Here is a 7,672-nt window from a genome sequence, read left to right on the forward strand (position 1 = left end):
AAGAGTACTTCCAGGAGTGGAGGGAGCAAGGGCAAGGCTGAGGGTGAAGGGACGCTTCTAAACATAATTATATTACAATTTTTCAGAAAACAGCAGTCTAGATAGGGAAACGTTGATATTTCCAGTTTTCTGCTGAGCAGCTTGAGGAAAGAAAAAAAATTAAATTCCTACTTCCATTTTATTCCTGCTTAGTGATAGCTAGGTGAACAGATTTTCAAATCATGTATTTTAATTAGAAGAAGGAATTTGCAGTTTTGAAGTATTATTTGTATATAACCTGCCCAGATACTGTGTTCTGGGTTTAGAAAGGTGGGCAACCGTCTTAATGAGTTTTTGCTATTTAAAACGCCACCAACGCCCCAAAGTGGAAATAAGCAATTTGATAACTCAGGGTTTAAACGTTTAACATCACAAATGTTGCTTTCTAATATATGGCGAATTTTTAACTACATGTTTCTGAAACGATCCAGGAAAAAATATATACGTATATATACATACAGTATAGTACAGAGCAAAATAATCTTTTCTTGTAACCCATCTTGAAAATTTCAGTAAAATCCGTCGACTACATTGAAATCATGCTTTTTATCACAACACTCCATTCATAAAAACAAATAGACAACATCCAACTCAACAACGGGAAGTTAGTCAAAGTTAGGGAGACTAAGGACCCTTGGGGGGGGGAGTGGGGGAGAAAGGGGTAAGGAGTCCGCTGATGCTAAACTTCATGTGCAAACCTGTCTCGAGGGACTATACAAAACCTCACTTTTTGTTGCCGCCAAATTCAAATAGACGCGTAAATCTCATAGATCTCCATTTCCCCCAAATGCCGATTTTAAAACAAAAACAGTAACAAAAGGGAGGAATCCGGGGGGTGGGGGAAGGGGGGTGGGGTGAGCAAATGACAAGAGGTGGTGACTTAATTCGTTTCGGTGGCCTGTTATCTGTGACATTGAACTGCTCTATCAGATAATGGCTATTGTTGGAGGGAAAATCGCACCGCAGTGGTAGGTAGGACAGGAAATATCCTTTGTAAATAGCCTACAGCCCGGTCCGAGGTTCCCAGAGAGTCCGGCGCTTGAGAAGGTGGAAGAGCCAGGGGGGGTTGCTGCCATTGATTTCCTGCCCTTCCTCAACTTGCCCATTGTCGGAGACTTTTTTTTTTTAATTTAGCCATAAATTGGACCGGCTCGAGCTATGAGCTGTTCTATTTTCTTCCTGTCAGGATGAGGGATTTGTTTTATGATGCATTGTGTATTAAATACAAGTAATCTGGGGAACCGATTGCTTGAGACAGTGCGGCCTGATCAGGGGTCTGCGCGCTCAGCGCCCCAACCTCCCGCCCTAGCCCAGCAGCCCCCGCCCCACCCCCTCTTATCCTTTCCAAAGCGGCTCTGCAAAGGAGCACACGTGGGTGGATTGGGAAAGGAAAAAAGGGGAAAGGGGTCGTGCGGAATCAGTAGCAGGTCCAGACTTCCTGCAGGGCTTCGTGGAAAGGGTCTCCGAGTTTTCCACCCCCTTCTATTGGGCTGGGGCGGGGGAGGCGGGGCGACGTTCAAGGTCTGCGTGCTTGCAGGTGCGGCCGGACGCCGGTAGATGGCGGTGCGTCCCGGATTAAAGCGGGCGCCGGGGACCAGGTGAGGCCGCCGCCCGCGGGGCCCTGGCCGCCCGTCCGCCCGCCCGGCTCTGCCCTCCGCCTCGCGCGCCCGGCTTCCCGCGCCGCCCAGAGCCGCCGCCGCCTGCGATGCTCCCTGGCAGCTGGGCCCGCAGAGCCGAGGCCGCTGTGAATCCGGGATGGACTCGGGCTTTTTCTATGGATGACGTTGAGCAGCACTTCCTCTCGGAGAACTTGGGAGATTTCTCACTGGGCATTCACACGGTCATTTCATGAACGGCGTCGCGATGGGGTTTATTACCCACTGCATCGCCAGGCGGACGGAGGAAATCCGAGGCAACAGGACAAAGGACACGGCCAGACACACTGCCTCGCTCTCTCTTTGCTCCCCGGGGCTTTTTTTTCCTGCACCCCCTCTCTGCTCTGAGCCCACAGCCCTAACTTGAGGTCTGCAGGTGAAGGGAGGGCGACCCCGCTGGTTCCGTGGCGGCACAACTTGAAGTTGGCAGGGAAGATCTTGGAAGCCCGGCACGCCTGGCTAGATGGGCTTTGTTCTGCTGGAAAGGCGCCTCTTGCTATTTAAAGCATCCCCTTTTAGAAGACCCTGGCCCACCACCTCCCCTCCTCAGAAGTGAAGCACGAGAGAAAAGCGGCCCCTGGGAAAGGGTTTGTGCAGGGCACTCACTTTGCTCGCTAGCGAGCTGGCTTTCCTATGACAATAAATAAATACCAGCAGCCAAATACCACCACCAACTAACTCCCTGTAGTCCTTGGGATTTCTGGTGAAATCTGTTTACAGTAGTTCCCAGTTACAAATTCATCTGCAAAAGCCGCTGTCTGCTCAGCAGTAATCAGTAACATGCGTGTTCTCCGGTGTTCAGCATTGCCCTTGAAATGGGCTGTTAAAAATAATGGTTTTACTATAATCTCAAACCAGCTTTAATTTGCAAACATGTATCAGGGCTAATGATCTAAATATTAAGGGGGGTGGTTGGAATAGGAGAACAAGCTGTAACAAATGCATGGGGGGGGGGGCAGAAATTCGGAGTGTTTCAAAAGAGAATCCCATTCGGACAAGTTTTCCTAGAAAGAATTACCGTGTTGATTTTGTTTGTTTTTGTCTCATTCTGTTAATTCCTGTTTACCAAGGAGTAGGCACGGGGAAAGAGGAGGTTTGAGTGTGAGCCGATGCACTTTCAAGGAGCAGTTAAGATTCCCCTTTGGCTGGTGGCAGGGCTGGGGGGGAGAGGTTAATGGGTTTTCTTCCTGGTTTGAAAAGGGCATAAACCCTCCTCAGGCCCCTTCCTTCCTCCCCCAGCTGTGTGGATTTCAGAATCTTTAAAAGGCCCAAAGATTTCCAATAAGGCCACTGGCTCTGCCTTCATTGTGTAACTGTTTATTTAAAAGAAGTCAATATATTAGTTAAAGCAGTCAGAAGTTAGTGCTCCAGTATTCAAGTGATTCCCACAAGACTGTAAGCTGATGCTTCTTTTAAGCCTTAAACTTCATGGTCGTCCCAGAAGTAAAAGTGCCGCTAATGGAGACCCTATGGGCACGGTACATTCCAGCACATCATTAAAGGAAAGAAAAGCAGTCCGGTCAAAGCCAGATGAAATGACTGCACTGTCCACTTTTAATAGGCTTCCTGCGGACAAACAGCACTGTAACACTCTGCAGAGGACAATATTTAAAAACAAGACAACTTGCTGGCAGTTTTCAATGCCATAAAGTTAAATAAAGTATGTTCCCATTCACCCGGACATTATGTTTTTAGTTTATAGAGGAAGGTACTTTATAACCTCGGTCTAAGTGGAGTTCCCTGAGTTCTGCAGCTTTGGCTTTCTTGAGGTGGCTGCTTATATCCAGAACTGCCCGTCTGACTTTTGTGTTTTAACACTGCCTTTTTGCAGCTTTTCAAGAACGTGCAGGCCCCGTTTCATTTTAATGTTTATCAAGGGCTGTTTCGTTCACGGAGATCCTGTTAAATCTTTACCGTTTCAGACCGTTCATGTCAGGAAGCATGAAATAATCGGAGAAATTGACATCTGGCTGAACAATAACCGCTTGCTAATTAAATTAGCTTCATGTATAGATATTGATGTGTGTTTAAAAAGAAAATCAATGCCTCCTACATGTCAGAATAGGATTTTGTGAAACCTTACCTAACCCGACCAAGACAAAGACAAGCAGAAAATGAAGTATGTAAGCAGGACCCGGACTGGCTTCCTTTCCCGTTGACTGCTATGTGTCTCCCAGTGTGGAAGCTCCAATGTGTCTCGCCGCCCTTCTCCCTCCAAATTACCTACCACCCACGATTTCTTCTCCCAAATGGCTTTCAATTTAATAGAGCCACCTTGTAATTCAGGAAGCCTTACAATAGAATAAGCCTGGTAATCAGATGGAATACTTTTTGTTTTTTTATTAAAAGATCATATTATTGAGGACTCTTACAACTCTTTTTACAAGCCATACATCGCTTGCATCAGGCGAATCTGTACATATGTTGCCTGGCTTCTTTTCTAGACATTTACTTTCTATTGAGCCCCTGGTATCAGCCCTCTGGGGGAAGGGAAACAACGGTCGGTGTGAGATATGAAAATAGTAACACTGTACAATCTGTCCAGGGGTCATGAGGTTGGGGGAGGGAGGGAGAATAAGATGGAGTACTTTTTCAAGGTGTATGTGAGGAAATCATCTGAGCAGCACGAAGATTGAAGAAGAAGTCGGCATCAAGACTGGAGGAGGGCCCCGCGAACAATGCTACTATGCAGATGACACGGCTCGCTGGCTGACAAGGACTTGAAATCACCATGTAGAGCAGAGAGGATGGATTGCACCTCAGGGGGAGAGAACAACAATGCCAGCAATGGGACCAGTAAGCATTACCCTGACCAACAGAGACATGATGGAGATTATCAAGGATTTCATTTTACTTGGATCGCAATCAACACTCACGGAAGCAGCCATGAAGAAATGTGCAGTGACAGTAACTGGATTAGGGGCTCTTTGGGGGGATGGCAGGGGAGATTGAGGTGAAAGTGGGCACTAATAACCACGAGTACAAGAACAAATAAAATGTTCTAAAAGGGACGGTGGTGATGATTGTACAACTCTTCTTAATATGACTGAACTATTGAATTGTATAGTTTGTGCATCACATGCCAATAAAACTGTTATATAGATAAAAGAAATCTAATGACATAATTGCTTTGGGCAAAAGTACTGCGAGAGAGCTCTTTAAAGTGATCAAAAGCAAAAGGATGTCAACCCGAGGACGAAGGTGCACCTGACTGAAGCTCAGGTGTTTTCCATCGCCTCACTTGCATGCAAAAGAGAGGCCGGAGAGCGAGGCCTCACATTATGATGCTGGTGAAAAATCGTGAGCGTACCATAGACTGCACGCTCCTTACAAGTGTGCACGGTGACACTTGGTCTGATATACTTTGGACATGTTGTTAGGAGGGACCGATTTGATTGACAAAAGAAGAAGGCCCTCAATGAAGTGGGCTGTGACAGTGGTTGCAACAGTGGCTCAGACCCAGCAGTGACCATAAGGGTGGTGCGGGACTGGGCAGTAATTTCGTTCTGTTGTGCTTTGGGTTACTCTGAGTCAAACGCTGATTCTAGGGCGCCCAAAACAACAACAAGGCTTCCAGTGGAATGCATTCAAGGACGGCTAGATTAGGCATTCATATTTTGTATCATTTCAGCGATGCCTGTTTTTCAAAACCAGGCGCTTTTCCCACAAGCTGGGCATTCTACACATGGAAGGGAATTGTGGCCACTGGGCAAGCAGTCCCCCGCACAACAAGCTGACCCAGGTTTGCAAACAAAAGGACTTGTGTGGTCATCGTCCTCAACACATCCCACCACTGCTCTGGGGAGATAGCTCTGGTCACCTGAGATCGACTCTGTTTTAAAAAAAAGTCTATGGGGGGAAAATCTGTTTAAAAAAAAGGAAATTAAAGGTAACAAAGAAAAATGTAAATAAAAAATTTCCCTTGGTCTGGAAATGGGCCCGCCTGAAAGCAAGTTAATCTCCACTTCAGTAATTTGGTTCTCCAGGAGAAGACAGAAGCCCTGCTGCCGTGCCCTGCACTTCATAAATCACATCTTTATGTGGACAAGGTCAGGGCACCTAACAGCTCAGACATGGGCCTTCGCAGTGGCTCGAGGATTCAGGCATGTTTACTCTCCCGCTCGGCTCTCCGAGGGGCAGTCCAGCACGCTTCTAATTACTTTTGATTATTTTCATTTGCTGGGGTCAGTCTGGCTTGCCAGGACTGCTAGAGGGTTGATTTCCTACAAATCTTGATGTCTTTGTCGGACGGCACTGTGTGCATTCAGAATTAGCACCCCGTTATTGTCCCTGCAGCGTGGGCTCCCTCATGATAGAGACTGCAGTACAAAAGTTTCCCTCGTGGACTAGTCCTGATGTTCCTTAGTCATTACTACACTAAGCATAATTGTCTATCTGATTTTTTTTAGCAGCAAATCTTAACAGTTGGAGCATTATTATATTACATTTGGCCAGAATGAAAGGGATTTCTTTTCTTTCCTTTTTTTTTTTTTTTTTGCTTCAACTTAAATATATTTAGTAATGAGTAGCAGCACTTTTGGAAATTAGATGAAATACTTTGTGGAGACAAGAGCTCTAGTGAAGAAATGAGTATACGCAAAGATTGATTTCCTAAACTCCAATGAAGATTGCCATATTCAACATTTTTGTTGTTGTTCATGGATTTTGGTCGAAGCCATTATATCAAGTGGTTACACTGAGGTAACCTGCAACAACAATGGAAATGTTTATGCCACTTTGGCACGAAGAGATTTTGATGAGATAAAGATTTTAATTAATTAAACCATCTAATGTGATGTGTGGATCACATATCAATGAAACTGTTAAAACTTTAAAAAAAATCAAAACATAGCAGAGTAAAATGTTGGTAGCGAACAACGGACATGTCATTTTTCTTTTGTCTCCTGAAAGCCGAGATGTTAAATACCCTGATGTGTGCATTAAAAGATACTTTCCAGGGAAAGATTCCTCTTTCTTCTATCATTGAGGCCAAGATTCCTATAATTGTCTTTTTATTTTCTAGAAGAGATCTTGAATTCTGATTATCTTTAGTATCTCAAAAAGTCAAATCCTTAGTTCTTTTGAGCTTTAGACCAAAAATCTTAGATAGTAAATAATTTTGGATGAACTTCAACTGTGCGAGGGGTTCAATTTTCCTGATTCCATTCATTTTCATGAACTGGACCTTTGGACACAGCGTTTCACGTGTTGTGCAATAACAGCAGGGTCAGCTCCTTCCCTGTGGTTTTAGAAATGCCACTTAGCGCCCTTTCTGACTCAGAATCTGTGAGGGGGTGAGTTGGAAGATTGTCTTCCATTCCTGCCTCTACTCCTGTGTGCCTTTGGGTAAGTCACATAACCTTTGAGTTGGTTTTCCTGAACGTTTCGCAATATCAGCCTCATAGGAGTGTTGGGAAAATAAATTGGGTAATGAGAGTGTGAACTCTCTGAGTTCATGGGAACAGGTCACAATAGTCTATGTTTCACAACATTTGTGTTTGTGTAATGAGCTAAAATCAACTTCCACACACACAATGGGGAAGGAAGTGTGGGCCACACTTGGAGGAATGGCAAAGTCTAAGTCTTTTTCTACCCGTTTTCCTTCGTCTAGCTCCATCTCAGTTGCCCTAATCCTTACCTTGATCTATAGTACAGAAGAACTTTAAGAAAAATGTTTTTTTCTCTCAAGCTGTGCTGCCCCCAAAGATGTCTGTCTCTGGCTTGCAGCTGGGTTTGTTCTGTCCCACCCACTGTGTTCTCTGCCAATCAGGAAGAGGGAGTGGTCTGAGGGCAAGGTGGAACACCCACTGAAATCCAAGAGCCCTCAAAACCAGCAGAGGAGGACACACACACACACACACACACACACACACAGGTTGTAAGTCAGTATGGGTTACTAAGGGCCAGAAATCCAAGAGACCCTCAAAACCAGCAGAGGAGGACACACACACACACACACACACACACACACACACACA

At 45.3% G+C, this 7,672-nt stretch overlaps 1 protein-coding gene across 7 annotated transcripts in view; it reads right to left on the bottom strand.

Moving 5' to 3' along the window:
* MECOM (MDS1 and EVI1 complex locus) overlaps nt 1-7,672 on the bottom strand; it is a 322,601-nt gene that overhangs the window by 70,674 nt on the left and 244,255 nt on the right. The window lies entirely within an intron of this gene.

The sequence above is a fragment of the Echinops telfairi genome, unplaced genomic scaffold, assembly GCF_000313985.2.
Source record: "Echinops telfairi isolate 266 unplaced genomic scaffold, ASM31398v2 ScPeMD7_7420;HRSCAF=8458, whole genome shotgun sequence".
In the NCBI taxonomy this organism is placed as follows: domain Eukaryota; kingdom Metazoa; phylum Chordata; class Mammalia; order Afrosoricida; family Tenrecidae; genus Echinops; species Echinops telfairi.